Source organism: Chinchilla lanigera, unplaced genomic scaffold (genome assembly GCF_000276665.1).
Source record: "Chinchilla lanigera isolate Chin_1 unplaced genomic scaffold, ChiLan1.0 scaffold00031, whole genome shotgun sequence".
In the NCBI taxonomy this organism is placed as follows: domain Eukaryota; kingdom Metazoa; phylum Chordata; class Mammalia; order Rodentia; family Chinchillidae; genus Chinchilla; species Chinchilla lanigera.
The window spans coordinates 3,822,901-3,839,230 of NW_004955432.1; the positions used below are offsets into that span (position 1 = coordinate 3,822,901).

General features: G+C 43.7%; 1 protein-coding gene across 1 annotated transcript in view; it reads left to right on the top strand.

Moving 5' to 3' along the window:
• Positions 1-7,718: 7,718 nt before the first annotated feature.
• The window catches only part of Frmd3 (FERM domain containing 3), a 119,635-nt gene continuing 111,023 nt past the window's right edge, over positions 7,719-16,330 (top strand). The window contains exon 1 of the mRNA XM_013516074.1: positions 7,719-7,751. The gene's annotated coding sequence lies outside the window, so the exon portion shown is untranslated. The remainder of the gene's footprint in view (positions 7,752-16,330) is intronic.

Here is a 16,330-nt window from a genome sequence, read left to right on the forward strand (position 1 = left end):
CATCTTTTCATGGGTACAGCGTCAAACCTCTCCTTCCTTTTTGTTACTGAGATACTGGGGATTGAACCCAGGGCCTTGCACATTTACGCAAGCATCCTGCCACTGAGCTGTACCCTTCCACCCCATTTCTTTTTCCTTCTTCGAGGCTCCTTCCCTTTCCTAACCTTGATGTTGCTGAGATTCTCGCTGCAATAGTAGTATATTTCTGTCTTTCCTGAGTGTGTAGGAGCAACCAAGGATTGGGGTGAGCATCTGGCTTTGACTCTCCCAGCCAGCCTGGCTGGGCTATGTGGCCCCTTGGGTTGTGCCTGCATTTTGTGTCTGGGTGCTCATTTTCAGCATGTTGATTTTTATTACCCACGTGGTTGGTTGGGTTTGGTAGGGTTTTTGATTGTTATTTTCTGGGCTTTAGGACATTACTGCAGTTATAATTCCAGCCCTCCCCTTCTGCCACCAAAGACTATGGATTGTACACAAAAATGCTTTTAATCAATTTTACCTCTTTTCAGTTAGTTATAATCTACACATTATTACCACAAGACAGATAGATATTTAGAATTAGCTGTATCAGCTTCCTTGAACGGTGGTTTTTGCCTTCTAAACATCTGAGAATATTTGAGTACTACACATCAAAGCAGCTTTGAATTTCTGTGTGAGAACCATAGATTCAATCATGAAAGGTCCCTCTATTCTTTTCTTTCTTCACATTTCTGCCCACTTAAACTGGTTTAATGCTATTTATTTCTTCAATATCTTGGAATAATGTGACTTTTGAGTATATCTAACATCCAGATATCAAATGCCAGTTACTGTCAGCAGTGGGAAAGAACAGTATATCACTTGCTGTCTAAAATCCAATTTTTAAATAGTGAGGTTTGAACTCAAGGAATGCTGAACTATGTATCCAAAGCCCTTTTTATTTTATTTTTAAAATTTTGACATAGGGTTACTCAGGCTTCAAATTTGTGATTCTCCTAGCAGGGATGACAGGTGTGTCCTGGCAAAGCTATTTTTTTTTAAATAGAGAGGCGTGTTTTGGTTAAAGTTGTGTTCCCTACTTTAACAAAATACTTGAATTTACACAGATAGGCTTGAAATTTTTTAAAGCAGGCAATTAAGGGGGAGTGTTTTTATGTTATGTAATTAAACCACAATTTTCTTAAATGCCTGTCCTTCACAATAAGTAGCAGAACTATTTAGTTCATCAGTTTCTCATTAGTATGTTTTGTTCATCTGCTTATGAGGGTAAGTGGATGGAGGCCCTTCGTTCAACAGAGAAATGCAGCCATCTGTCCCTAGGAAACATAATCCTTGCAGCAAACTGAGCATTTGGTTACTTTTTAGGGCCTTAAAATTGGAGGCATCTGGCTGGATGGGGATTGATTCTTACTTCCCAGGTGGGACAGCAGTAGACAGCAATCCTCCTAGGCTGCATCCGTACTAGAGCAGCTCCTGCAGGCTTAGGGCATGCCCCTTCTAGAGTAGCTCCTGCAGGCTTAGGGCATGAAGCAGCAGAGCCTTAGGATAAGAATCTCAATAGCTGTTGTTCCCAGGAAATGAGGGCATGGAGCTCCCATTGTCACAGAGAGCTCCTGCAGACCCAGTGCCAACCCCAGAATGAGTGATGTCTGGTGTCCTGCCTTGGCCTTGGCCCGTTTCCCTCATTTTATTGAGTTTTTCCAGTTTCCCTGTTCTATGCAGAGTTCTCTTCCTCTAGCAGATCCTAGGATTTCGGTGGCTCACAGCTGAGGCTTTCCTTTGATTCTAAGGATCCTCTGAGAATGTCCGAGGAAAGCTCTTCCCAGGAACCCTTCCTGATACCTTGGCAGTGCCTCAGCTGTGAACTCAGATACCCACAGGGATCAGGGAAGTTTGGGCAGTGGAAGGCAGCAGGAGGGCAGAAATGAAGTGGAGTCATTCATTCTCTGAGAAAGGACAGCCGATGCTGAACTCCAGCAGACCTTTGTGGATCAGTTTCGAGACCCTCCAACTTTTCAAAGCTGGCATCCAGATTTGAGGTGCGGCCTCCCAAATTAAAAATACTCTGAGTGGAGCATGACAGATGAGCTCAACTGCTGGGCTGGTCACTGGCAACCTCTCAGACTGTGTTTCACACCAGTGCTTTTGCTCTGAGCTCTTCTGCTTGGTCCAAGGTGTAAGTTCACCGCCTCCTGGAAGTGAAAATTTTGGGTGTAAGGAGCGGAAAAGCCAATTTGTGCTCGGTGAAATAGTGAGGAATTTCATGGACGTTTGTAGGAATTGTTGTTAACAGTTTGACAGGGGGGAGGCATGGCCTCCATTTCTGTGTGGTTATGTAGTCTCCATCCTTGAGCTAGTCTCAAGGAGGCTGCAGCAGCTCTAGGCTTATGCCTCTCTGTTATCTAGAGGCCAGACAAAGATTGTTCTTGATGCTGTTTCAGAAAAGTAAACAGCGTTCGTGCAAACGAAGAAGCAACTCACAAATGGGGTCATGGGTCTTTTCTTGAACCAAGACAAGAGTGAGGTTACCCTTTGACCAATCCAGTTGTGCCTAGAGATGGAAAGGCCCAAAGTTCCATGAGGCCTTTGTCTGAACATATGTGTATGCATGCATGTGCATACCTGAGATCCTGTTAGGAAAGAGAAAGAGATGTGTAGATATTGGGCAGTCAGCCAGGTGCATCTATTACAGTGTGCTTTGTAGTGTATAACACTGACTCTTCTGGGTCTGGTCCTGGGTGGTAGCTCAGTGCTCCATCCACATAATAGTAACTGGAGAACTTGAAGTGGTTCCTCAAGCCTGTCTTGTTTCCTTCCTGTCTATCCACGTAGAGCGTGGGGCACATAGACACGCTGTATTCCTAAAACAGCTTTCCTGGATTTGACATGATATAAACACATTTATATGTCCATTTTCTTAGTCTGTACCATGGGAAGAATATTAACTATCTCCATGTGTTGTCAGGAAATTAAATGCAATTATGTACCACAATTCTTGGTGTACAGTAAAAGTTAAAATAGATAGTAGTTATTAGTATTATTCCTGAAGGTAGCTGTTCAAACTCTGAACTTTGTTTTATAGCAAAACCTTAAGTATTTTTGAGTTGCTGTTCTCTTTTCTACTTAATCAGTCTTTAAAAGGCAGTGAAATATCTTGGCTTAGAGATTTAGGGATTGGGGACTGAAATCGCACATATTTTACGTTAAAGACGAGTCATTGCTAATGTAGGCAATGGATTTCTTTGCACTTTTTCTTTAAGCACAGATTGATTGTTGCTTTAACTTTGCCACTAAACCAGGGAGTTGAAGTAAATGCCTCATCAGCACTTGGCCGCAAGTGGAGTCAAGCAGAGAATTTCTTTGTTACTTTGCTCACTTTTTGTCCTACTGAGGCCATTTCTGTGAAATGAATACCGTTCTGCTCAACTTCTTTCTACAGTGATCCTTGAAAGATGGATTATTTTAAATATTACGAATAATGACGTCTTACCTTGGCATAGTGATTTACCACTTATAAAATGCTCTCACATTTTAAAAGCACAGGATTTTAGGATCTGTGATTTTAAATTGCCATTTCCCTCACTGTGTATCTCTAATCAGTATTCCAATGCCTGGTGCCTAACAGGTGTGTAATATATACATGAATGAAAATAACCCCTAGGGGATGGATCTGGGGGTTAGTATCATAATTACTCACCCATTTACAGAAGAATCTAAGTGTCAGGGAGATATCACAACTTGTGCAAAGCCAAGATATTTTAGAAACACTATCTTAAATACTCATATTACCCAATAAATAAGGTATAATTTAATTTACAGTCCAAGAAATAGTGATGCAGACCAACTAAACAACTTTTTGGCCTTTCAAATTATTCCCACAGGAACTCATTTTAGGAATTACTCCATTTTCAGAATAGTTGAGAAAAACTAGTTAACTGACAACAGTCTCAGGTAGGTGAAGGCTTCCTCTTGTATCCTGGCCCCAGTGATGCCTTTCTCTGAACAGATGTTTGCTGGCCCCCTGGGCCCAACTCTGAGGCCGGCTGAAGGATTGGCTGGGTGTTACGGTGCAAGGACAAGGCTGACACCACCCTTCCCTGCTCAGACATGCGTTTATACAAAGGCTTTTGACATGGAGCCTACTTCACCATGCCAGTGAAGCATCAGCCCACTGGGAGAACTTGCCCCTCAGAATATCCCGAATGATGCCATGTATCCTGCCATACCCATGGAGGAGTACTCTGCAGCCTGAGGCGAGGTCTCTGAAAGAATGTGGAATCATCACAGGGAGTTCAGGGCATGCATCCCAAGAGGCATTCAAAGCATGGGCAGAGACAGTGGAGACAGCGCCAGCCCAGTCCAGACTTCGGGGCTTCTTGTAGCTCAGCAGTGCAGTGCCTGCCTGGCAAGCACGAGGCCCTGAGTTCGAGTCCCAGTACCAAAAAAGAAAATAGTTTTTTTAAAAAAAAGACTGCAAAAAAGCCCCTAAAAAAAAAAAAAAGGGCCAGGGATATAGCTCAGCAGCATAAGTGCTTGCCTGGCAAGCTGGAGGTCATGAGTTCGATTCCCAGTACCAAAAAAAAAAAAAAAAAGAAATCTCAAAAGGAAACCCAGTGACATTGCAATTTAGATCAGCTGCTCTGTGGTGAGAGATCAGTTCAGGATTTTGTTCTCCCAATCTGTTTTTGACCAATATTTGTAGAAAACACAGTAAAAATAAATTACCCTTAATTTTTGCACTTACCTCATGGAGGGCCAGTATAGGAGGATTCAGCATAGTCCAGGGACCACACCTTGGCCAATGCTGGTAGATTTTGAGCACATTAAGAATATTACAGTTGTGTTCACATTATTTTAAGACAGTATTTATAAAAGATAAATTCATTGTGTCATATACAGGGTAAGGAAAAGTAATAGGCACACAAGTGTAAATGTTCAGGTGAACAAATGCTTTCAGCTCTGTCTGTGCATTTCTGAGGTAGAACAGCATCTTGATGGATCACACAGAGTCTGTGTGTCCAACACGCTCCTTCGCAGGTATCTCTGAGGCCACTGCTGTTTTTTGCCACAGACCTACAATCCACCTCATGGCCCGGGACCGTGGTGCCAGCCCGTTTTGTGCTGTTGTAACAGAACCCGCACACTGGGTAAGGTCTAAAGAAAAGAGGTTTGTTGGGCTCCTGAGCGTGGAGCGGGAAGTCTGAACAGTGTGGCGCTACGCCTGGCTGCATTGCAGCATGGTGGGGAAGCAGAAAGGGGACTGGCTGAATGCTCTGTGTAAGCAAGGAGGCGGGACGCTGGAGGGCTGCGCTTGCATTTCTGTAGCAGCCTGCTTGTGAGGGAATCTCCTGGTCCTGCGGACCCACGTCAGTCCCTTCTGAGGGTGGACCCCTGGGAGCTAGCGTGGCTTCAGAGTGGCCGCCATCTCAGTTCTGCTCCACTGGGGCCACTGCCGGGATGAAACTTGCCCAGCCCAGGGCACGTGGGAACTGGCCTGACCTGCTTGGTGGAAGGCGGTGGCCTGTGCTGCCGCCTTACTCAACCCAGTAGCACATTGTGTGTGGTGGTATTTTCTTCTCTCAAGGGTCTCGGAGTAATCCAAGAAGCTATTGCTGGAGGGCATATGTTGGTCACTGTGTGCAATCACTACTTGTTTTTGTTGTGCTCTGGAGTACATCTTCCTTAGAGAAAAGCAGTAGCTGACAGCAGTAGCTGTCGTGCCCAATCACTGTCTCTCAGTCCCCTTGAGTACGGCACATGGCTTTGACCTGTAGCTCATGCTGTGCATCTTGCGTACAGTAGTGAGTGGCTCCCCATATAAATCCAAAGCAGAGCACTGTATAATTCACTTGTACACTAATGAAGTGTTATGTTTGATGAGTCGATAATGCTTAGACTCTTAAAATGAACGGACTACACAAGATATGTATAAAAGGAGCTAAATCTGTTGATTATATTCTGGGTATTGGATTCAGTTGTCCTCAGATCAAACTTATTATCATTTGAGACTCCTGGCTTAAAATACAGTAAGTAACAGAAATTAAAAAAAAAAATCATTTTTATGTTCTGTCTCTTTTGACTTACATCAGATGGTTTATCTTAGAAGGAAGTTAAGACTGAACTCCTGCAAAGGTAAACGAGAGTTTCGCTCTGCTTCCTGCCTGCGATGCCATGGGCAGGCCTCCTCTGAGATTTCCCTCTGCCACACTGCCCTCCCTTAGAGCCAGCTGGCTATGACTGAAACCTCTACAAAGTGTAAGCCAAAATAAACTTTCCCTCTGAAAACAAAACAGAACAAAACAAAAACAAGACAGGTAAGCTTGAAAGTGATTTAAGAAAATCTCAGCCTTGTGTCCCAGTGTGTGCTTGTAAGCCACGGTGCTTCATTAGCACAGTGCATCCCAGGCCAAGAAGTGGATTTTTCATCCAGTTTCCTGAGCTGGTGGGGGTAGATTTTAGTGAAAATCTTCATGGAGTATAGAGCAAACTAATCTCCTAATTTATTTTAGTGGATTAGGAGAGCCGCTCACTCAATGTCTCTGATTTCTTAATTTCTTCACATTGCATCTCTAAACCGTGCCATAGATCTGTCAGCAACTTTGACTGAAGCAGGAATTGATCTTTTCAGACATCGTAATGGAAGCTTCTGTAGGGTTTTGCTATGAAGAGGGCTTTTGTAATAGTGTTTATCTTATTAAGATTTGGCTGATAGTGTCTTTCGCTAAGAATTTTCGAAGGAAACATAATCTAATGAACTTAAAAATCTTCTAGCCTAAACATCTCATTTTACCAAAATGGAAATAGCCAGGGGTTTACCACAGGTCACAAGGACCTGTAGAGTCCAGTCCTGGGCTCCTGGAGTCTCCCACAATGCCTTGCTTGCCTTGTTGATTGATGGATTGGAATGGTGGTTGTGAGGCCTTGGGAAGTAGCTTTCCCACCATCTGTGGCAGGGACGGGGCATCATAACACCTTTGACTGCAGTTTCACACCAACCTGGCCCTGCCTACTCCACTTGGAGTGGACCTGGAAGTCTCCAGGGAGACCATGTGGCTTGGCTGGAACCTAGATTTTGCAGCCAGTTTCCTGGCTTAGATCTTGCCATGATCCGGACAAGTTGTGTGACCTTGGGCAAGTCTCTGAATCCCTTTATGCTGAGTTTCCTCACATAAAATGAGGTTCTGCCTCACAGGACCATGGTGAGGACTGTGTGAGTACTCATGGGAAGTGATTAGAGCAAGCAGCCAGGGACATAGTGTGTATAATATAAAGGTTTATGCAAAGTGTGGGTCTCCACAAGGTACTGAGTTGTGAAGCCAGTGTTTGGAGTGATAAATAGCATTAGGAAAACTACATGGCATGTAATCGAATGAGCTGGAACATACTGGCACACATCGTGTCTGTGCAGGGTACTGTTGGCTGTCCCTTTGGCTCTACGTTTTGTGTGTGTGTGTGTGTGTGTGTGTGTGTGTGTGTGTGTGATTGCACACATTGCAAAGTGTGCTGCTCATTTAGGTAGTGATTAAAGGTTAAACGAAGCCCCTGCTCAGGGCCTGGAGTGAGCAAATCCATGTTTTTAAGTGCAGACCCATTGGGGTGAGGAGACCCAGAGTGGACCTGAAGGCACAGGTGAGCTCTGGCTGAACGCAAATGTGCTTCCCTTGCAGCGGGAGACCAAAGGGCAGTTCCTTATCGACCACATATGCAACTACTACAGCCTGCTGGAGAAGGACTACTTTGGCATTCGCTATGTGGACCCGGAGAAGCAGAGGGTAAGAGCCAACCTCATCTCAGTCTGCTGTGGGGGGAAGGGGCCAGGCTATGGGGCACAGGGGGTCCGCCCAAAGCCCTTGTGGTACCCCTGTTCTCGGACACCAGCCAGCTGATGGATGTATGAGTAGAGACATAGGACTAGGACCGTCCTCCCTGGGCTGGGTGGAGCAGGAGAAGGGCAAGTCATTTTGGGCCTTTCTACAAAGCTGCTTCCTGTTGGAGAGAAGAGAGGAAGTTTCTGTGCCTTTTCTGGACTCCACAGTTTGCACTTCCAACATTCACATCTTATCAGACATCCAGATGGGCATAAAATCTAATTATAGAGAATTCATACCCCTCACCATAAAGAGCCAGTGGTAGAGAGGGGCATGAGGGGTGAGTGCTTAATGGGTCTAGGACTTTTTCGGGGGGTGAAGAAAATGTTTGGAACTTGATATAGGTGGTGGATGTACAACATTGTGAATGTATTGCATGCCACTGAAGTGTACATTTTACAATGGCTAAAATATGTGGATTCAGCTCAGTTTACAAAAAGCTTTTGACAGATGAAAAGTTAAATCACTCAGGAAGCTACTCCTTGGATACTGGAAACTTTGGTACTGCTCGGGACACACTGGTGCACCCTTCCTGGCGTGATGCTGGGTGGGCATGGTTGGGAGTCCTCCTTTCGAGGTGGTGGGCCAGCCTGAGTGCGCAGGAGTGGCATAGGCTGGCTTACAGTGGTGTGTGACCACCATGGCCATAGACCCCTGGAGCCTCAGTCCCACTCTCAGGGTTCCTGTTCTGCACAACTACTGTGTCTTCTCCCTGTGGACCATGAGGGCCTGTGTCCATTTGGCCTCTGTTTCTTCCAAGCAGAGCCTAGGTGAAGGGATCTCCTTGGGTAATGGGGAGGAGGGGATAGGACCCCTCAGCCTTCTTTAATTTCTTCTCTGCTTTTCCAGCATCTCTGGTTTTCTTTCTATTTCTGCTTGTAAAACACTTCACTGTTCTAATTTTGATGTAGCCGGCTCAGCTCTGGTTTCCTGACTGATGTTGGGAATTGTGGGAGAAAGGTGTTCATAGATACAAGGTCTCATGACTTGTGAGGTTATGAGACGCATGGAGAGAGTCATAGGCTGAGAGGAGCTGATACTCGTTCATGGCCCCACAGTCAGTAAGTGATGGAGTATTTGAGTTTAAGATCATGACTCAGTCCCTGTGGGCTGAGCAGACTCTGTAGACTATATTAGTTATCTTTCCTGCACTGAAAATTCTGGATACCATTAGTTGAACAGCTGTTATGTTCCAGGAATTGGACATATGAGTTTCTAGTCATCCCAAAACCCTTGCAGAGAATGGGGAAACTGAAACCAGAGAGGACCAACAACTTGGCCTAGGCTACAAGGTCAGTCACTGTTAGAGGCTCACATTCTTTCCATTCCCAAATGAAAATTGAAACAGAGCCTACACCTTTTCTATAAAGGGCCAGATAGAAAATATTTTCAGCTTTGTGGCTCATAAGTCTCTGCTGCCATTGCTGAACTCTGCTGTTCCCATGGGAAGCAGTCATAAGCAATACTTACATTAGTGGATGTGACCGTGTTCCAGCGTAACTTTATTTTTTTTGTTTACTGCCTAGTAGAAAATAGGCAGTTAGCTATAGTTTGCTATAGCTAGCCTAAAAAGCACTACAAACAATTTAAACATGAAAGCCCTCTTCATTCCTCTTACCTTTCTTTGCATTGAGGAGACATTGGATAAGATATTAAGAAAAGTCTTTAGAATTGGAATCTGAGATATTAGCGTAAGCTCATAGTTTAAAAAATACAGAGTAGCTAGATACATAAACTAGCTAGAACGGATGTGCGTGCATGTAGGGCTAGCATATACACACACGTGTCTCCATGCTTGGTCCACTGCGATGGTTAGAAGCAGTGATGGCCCAGCAGCAGCCGGTGCACCCAGATCTTGACCTTTAGGTCCACCCTCCAGGAGAGAGAGCAGCAGTTGGTCTTTGAAGAAAGACCAGGGCTGGTGCAGGGAAATCGCAAGATGAACCCAGAGTGTCTTGTGGCACCAGAAAGTAAGAAATGCTTTAAAAAAAAAAAAAAAAAAAAGGCACTAGGGAAGGCACCAATCCTAAGCCAGACTGGAACAATTAAGAGTTACAAAAAGAAATAACAGTTAGGCTTGGTAGTGCAGACCTATAATCCTAGCACTCTGGGAAGCTAAGGCAGGAGGATCTCAAGTTTAAGCCCAGTCTGGCACTTAGCAATTTAGTGAGACCCTGTCTCACAATAAAAAACAAAAAAAGGCTGGGGACACAGCTCAGTGCAGAGGTCCAAGGCTCAATCCCCAGGACCAGGACAAAACAACTTTGCATTTTAACCCACAGAATGAAATAAATATCCATCTGTGTACTGGTATAAAATAACTTAATAAAGTAATTAAAGGAAAAGATGGGCAGCTCTTCCTTGCAGAAGAATTTTAACTAATAAATGTAGATGGAATGAAGGAAGTAGAAAGCCAACTTTAGAACTACACAATAATAATTGTTGTTAGCGGCATTCATCTATGCATACTACAATTAGTGGGCACAAATTTGAGGAGAAACAGGACATTTGCAGTTTCAAATTATCCACATTCCTCCCAAGACAGTTTTCAAATACAAAAGGGCAAATAACAACTCTACAGTGGAGAAACGTGGCACTTGGTACCACTTCAACCCAGAGACCGAGGTTAACATCACCAAGAGTGAGACATGCCAATGCCATGCACCCTCAGTATGACATGCTGAGGTCACTTCGTCTTTGTTACACTCTTTCCAGTAAAGCAGAACCTCAGCCAAACATTGAGAAAACATCGGGCAAACCCAAAGTGAGGGATATTCTCCAAAAATACCAATACTCTTCAACAATGTCAAGGTGCTGAAAGACAAGGAAAGACTGGGAACCATCACGTACTGGACACATGACGTTAAAGCAACCAGGATCCTGGTTTACATTCTACAACCAAAAGGAGTACAGTATTGGGCAAACTGAGCAAATTCCAGATTAATCTCATAGGTTAACTAATACTCTTGTGCTAATTATTGTCTTTTTATTTTCATAATTGTACTGCAGTTACATAAGGTGCTAGCATTAGGGGACAGTGAATGAAGGTTTTGCAACTTCTTTTTACATCTCAAATTATTTTTTAAGGTTAAAAAGGAGAAATCTTTAGGTTGATGTGCTTTGTTGTTCTCTACACTGTGATTGGTTTAGCTTGATTTTTAATGTCCATCCCTGAGTAGTAAATTAGAGGACAAAAATGGAGGCGACTTGCAAAACAAAACTGTTGTCTCTCTTATGGCCACTAAATAGCTTAAAGGGGTGACTGAAAACTTCTGTTTTTTTCTCTACATCATACAAATGTTACTGCCTTTTGATACGACGTGGATGTAGCTTCTGCATGGGTCTCAAGCAGTTTCTGCCCATCCCTGCATAGTTTGGATTCAGAAAGATACGATTTAGAAATCCCGTCTTTGCGGTTAGTAAGCTGTATGCTCTTGATCAAGTTATTTGGCTGTTCTGAGTCTCTCCCCTGATGGATACGACAGACTAAAACACTTCTCTTTAGTACTCTTATGAAAATAAGAGGTACTGTATATGCAGTAGATGTAACACATGGCATATATTGACTGCTTGGTATGTGTTGTTTTCATCATTAATTGTTGTGATTGCCATTCTTGTAATTATTATGCATTGATTCAGTGCAGGTGAGGAAAACCAGCCATGATTAGAACCCTGACAATTTACAAGGGTTTATAACAACTTCTTTTAAAGGTGGTGGGGATGGGGCACTGTTATGATCTTTGGAATGAGAAGGCAGAAAGTGGTCCTTCAATAATTAGAAAAATGGGCTCAAAAGCATAAAGACACATTGGTTATGAGAATCTTTACCAGAGACAAGTAGACTGATGTTGGTTTTGAGCAGCTTCTGTACTTTTTCTTAATGGCAAGTAAAACTGATGAATAATTTGGATAGAAAATCATGCAAGAGAGAAAACAAAGTGAGCTAGAGAAGCTAAAGTGGAACTTTGCTGTGGTTTGCCTGTACTTCTTCTCAGCTTGATTGATAGTAAACCATTGTGGAATATTAAATATTTAGCATTATTACATTGGAGCACCATATGTTTGACAAGATGGCTCATACCCACATTTTCTGAAAGTGGTGAAAACTGAATCTGTAAGTGATACCTGTCTTCTGCTTTTTCAGTGGTGAGGGCCAAAACTCCCATTATTACTTTATTTGCTGTGGGGAAGGACAGACTGAACGCTAGTCAGCAAAAATCCCCTTGAGTTTCACCACATTTATCTTCTGAGAACTCGTATAGTCTGAGTTGGGTAAGGTGGGGAAAAGGTGAATAGTGTTTTCTCCATTTTACTGATAGAGAGAGCTGGGGCAGTAAGTGTAGAAGTTTACACACATGATTCCAAAGGAAGCTTCATACTTTGGCTGAGTTCAGGTTTTGTTCTTAAATCCAGCATATGCTTCCCACTGATTTTGCTCAGCTGTTTGGGTAACTTGCCATTGGAAAGATGAGATTTTTGAGGTAATGAGCTGAGTTTCAGAACTCTAGTTCTGTGGCTGTAGCTTGAAATGTTTCCTGTACTGGCTTTACCCTCTTGGCTCTTCTGTCCCTTCCTTCCCCCTAAACCTAAGGAAACCACCTCAGCGGCTTAGAGCTGAGGAAGTGCTTCAACCTGCAGCCCAGTGGGAGGAGGAGTTAATACTAGGACTCAGTATAGGAAGCTGATTTGTGGTCTGAAGGGAGATTGCACCCATTCCTTTTAACTTCCATATTTCCAAGACTGTACTGAACCCACTTGCATCAGGGTCACTGACTTAGCTGATGTAAGGCTGACCGACTCACATTCAGAGACAGAGAATTCACTTGAGAAGCCCCCAGCTCTAAGGGCAGGCTCCTCAAGTGCTGTCTGATAGCTATTTGTATGTCACATGTCCACCAGATACCAGAGGGTTTAATGTGCTTTCTGAGGGGAGGATGGCTACAAAGTCATGCATGCAAGAGCTGCGTGAATCTTGGTGCCTCCTGATATAATTACAGCCCTGAGGTGTTTATGTAGATAGCCAGAAAGAGCTAGTGGGCCTGTTAGTGCATTTCATTAATCATGAGAAAAGACTTTGTTCACGTTAAAGCAATTTACTTTTTCTAGAGGCACCTTGGGAGGACATGGAATGAAATAAAAATTGGCCCAGTGATTTGAGGTTTCACTCTGGGGATGGTGCCAGGAAGCCAGACAGCATTATGTCCCACCAGCTGCTCCTGCCGTTGAAAGCTGCTTCCTGCTCCTCAGGATAATTGCTTCACAGATGCTTGTAACAAGGAACAGTAGTGGTACCTAAGATTTAGGGCAGCACACACTAAAGAGTAGGATTGTACTGCTCCTCCAAGTCATTGGTCATGAATTCTGCTGAATGAGTTTTTTGTTTTATTTTTTAAGGATTAAGAAGGTTAAAAGTGAAGACTTACATACCTTAGTGGCACTGGGGGCATGTACAGGTATTTTGTTTTTGTAGGAAGGACCTTAGATACTCAAGTTGCAGGGAAGAAGGCAAACACTTTACAATGGCATGCACTCTCTAGTAGTCAGCTGTGGCCCAAGGTGTTAACATCCCTAGATTTAGAGAAATTGTCAGGATCTGTTCAACAGAAAGAGCTTGGTGTTTGTCTTCTTGTCGCTGGGACACAGTACCAGTGCTCACAGTTTAAAGCAGGAGTTTATTTGGCTCACAGCTTCTAGTGGGTTCAGTCCATGGTCTGCTGGCTCTGAGGAAGAGATGTGTGGTGGAAGGGCCTAGCAGAAGAAAGTGCTCAGCCTGCTGCAGTCAGGAAACTGAGAGAGAAAGGAGGAGCTTCTAGGCCATGCCCTTGGTGACCACCTCCAGGCTGGCCCCACCTCCTAACAGCACATTCAGTTACTAAACTCATTGTGGATGAATTCACCAATGATTACAGTGCCCCTCTGTGAGACATTTTTAGGAGGTGAGTCACCTTCCACTGGACATTTTAGATCTAAACCATAACAATGTTTAACTAAATGGATTGCTCTTAATAGACTTATTCTACATCTGCTGTTCTCCTGGGAAGGGACTGGGACACCTGAAGAAAGGTTATGGCCCGGAAGTCATTCAGCACACCTGGATGTCATAATTTTAATGATAGGAGAGTCAAAGGTGTGGACTGATGAATTTGTTTGGCTCAGATACAGCCATAAGAATAAGTGGAGCTGGGAAAAAGCCATTTTATTCCTGTTTAAGTCAGATAGAAACAGGAATATCCATGGTAGGGATTTTTCTTTTGGCAGTGGGAATAGTGGGGTCAAGAATCAGGGAGATTGGGCTTAAAGTCTGTCATTAGGGAGAGAAGTGTTTGTGGGAGGCTTTTAGCCGCCAAGGATCATCAGAGATGACTAGAAAGCAGTAGGGTGGGAAGTTTTGAAATAGCTTTAAAGATAGCTTTTAAGTCAAGCCAGGAAGAAGACTAGAATATATAACTTGGAGAAATAAAGTACAGGTTAGTAAATGACCACTTGAAGTGGAGTTTTGTTTCTTCTTGGTTCAGGCTTCAGCAGACTTCTTTCAGAGTTCAGTGTAGTAGTGTGTTATGTGCAAGGAGGATGATAGTGATGAGCTAGGGTTATAGTTTCTATTTCTGGGTAACATGTCTCTGTAATTTAGTGACTTAGAACAGCGTGGTTTTATTATATCACAGAGTTTCCTGGGCCAGGAATTTGAGCAGGCTCAGCTGGGGGGTTTGGTTCTTTCTGATGCTGGCTAGGGTCACCATTGGTCACCCAGTGGCTAGTTGGGAAGGTTCAGGATGTTGAATTCCCATGCCTGGTGCTATGATGGGACTGGTTAGAGGGTGAACTTGGGGGAGACTCTCCTGCATGTAGCTCCAGGACCTCTGCAGATGTCACTCCTGCGGGGTGTCTGAACTCCTTACATGGCTATTTAGGGCTCTGAATAAAAATGCATCTGGTCACTAAATAAGTTATACAGAAAGAGAGCAGGTTTTGAGGTAGAAGTGATGAGTTGTGAACATGAGTTTGGGAACCTGGGACATGTTAAAGCTGAGTTATTCAACTTTTTATTCAGTTATATATAATTGAAAATATGGATCTGAAGCTTAATGAGGAGGTTTAGGTCCTAGATGAGATCTTGGAGTCAGTGAAGTCTTGTTACTTCATAGTCTTCAGGATGAATTGTAGAGCAGAGAGAGAGGAGCGGGGAGGAACATGAACAAGAGAGACAGACTCTAGACTGAGAGGAGAACTGGAAAGCTAGGAAACACTCATGTTTTAAATAGTGACCCAGAAGGAGAAGCCATCAAGGAAAATGGACAAGGATAACAGAGTAGAAGGACAGAATGAAGAGAGAAAGAGGCATTCTAGATCAGGACGATATAGACTCAGTGAAAGGCAGTGGGCTGCAGTTTCAAGTGTGAAGGTTGGACTGGGGACCTGAGCGCTACAGCTGAGGGTTTCAGCTCCACCACCAGGAGGACTGGGCCAAGTCCTCTCCCTGCCACTTGGTGGTTATATGACTTGGAGTAGATTCCTCATCTTTCTGTGCCTCAGTTTCTCTATCTGTCAGGTGAGAATACAAATAGTACCTCTGCTATAGCATTGTTTTTTAAACTAGCTCATTCAATTTATCAACTTATATAACTGATCTTATATTCCATGAGTTAAAGAGTTTGAATAGGCCCATGGGTCAAGCAACTAGGTGATATTTGAACTTAGAACGGTTTAGTGATGTTAGTAAATTCATATGGCCTGATAGCACAGTGATAAATCCCATAGTAACAAACTTGAAGGAGTCCCATAATTTCCCTTATGGTTGCTTTTTAGTATCCTAGGATCCTTTAAAGTGATCAGGGATAATTGCTTTTACTGGGTATTGGATTTTCAGGCTACGAATGCTTTTTTCTTTGAGTATACACTAAGAATTTCTTCAGTGTAGAGCAGGGGCCAAGGGTGAGGCTGCCTTCCATCTGTTTCTGTGAATGTTTTACTGGAATGTGGTTACTCGTGTTTATTTATGTATTATCTGTGGATGTCTTCATGCTCCAAAAGCAGAATTGAGTAGTTGTGACAGAGACTATGCGAACTATGTCTGAGGTCCTTTCCTGATGCTGGTGTACAACACCTGACACCCAGAACTTAAAGGAGAAGAAGTGTTTTTTGGTTCACAGTTTCAGGCCATGGTCAGCTGGCTTTAAGGCAGAGCAGGATGACAGACGGGCATGGGGGAGAAAAAGGGAGTCAACCTGTGGCAGCCAGGCAGCAGGGAGACAAGGAAAGAGCCTGGGACAAGACTACTCCCTTCCAGGTCGTACCTTAGTGACCTACTGCAACCAGGGCTCACTCCTAGCAGTAGGTCAGCTTGGAAGTCCTCAGTGACCAATGCACTGCAGAGCCCTGTGATCCAGTCACCTTCCACATTCAGGGGGCCTTGGGGAGAAGTTTTACATCTAAACCATAAGAGACCCCAAAGCCTAGAATATTTACTCTCTGGTCTCTGTGTG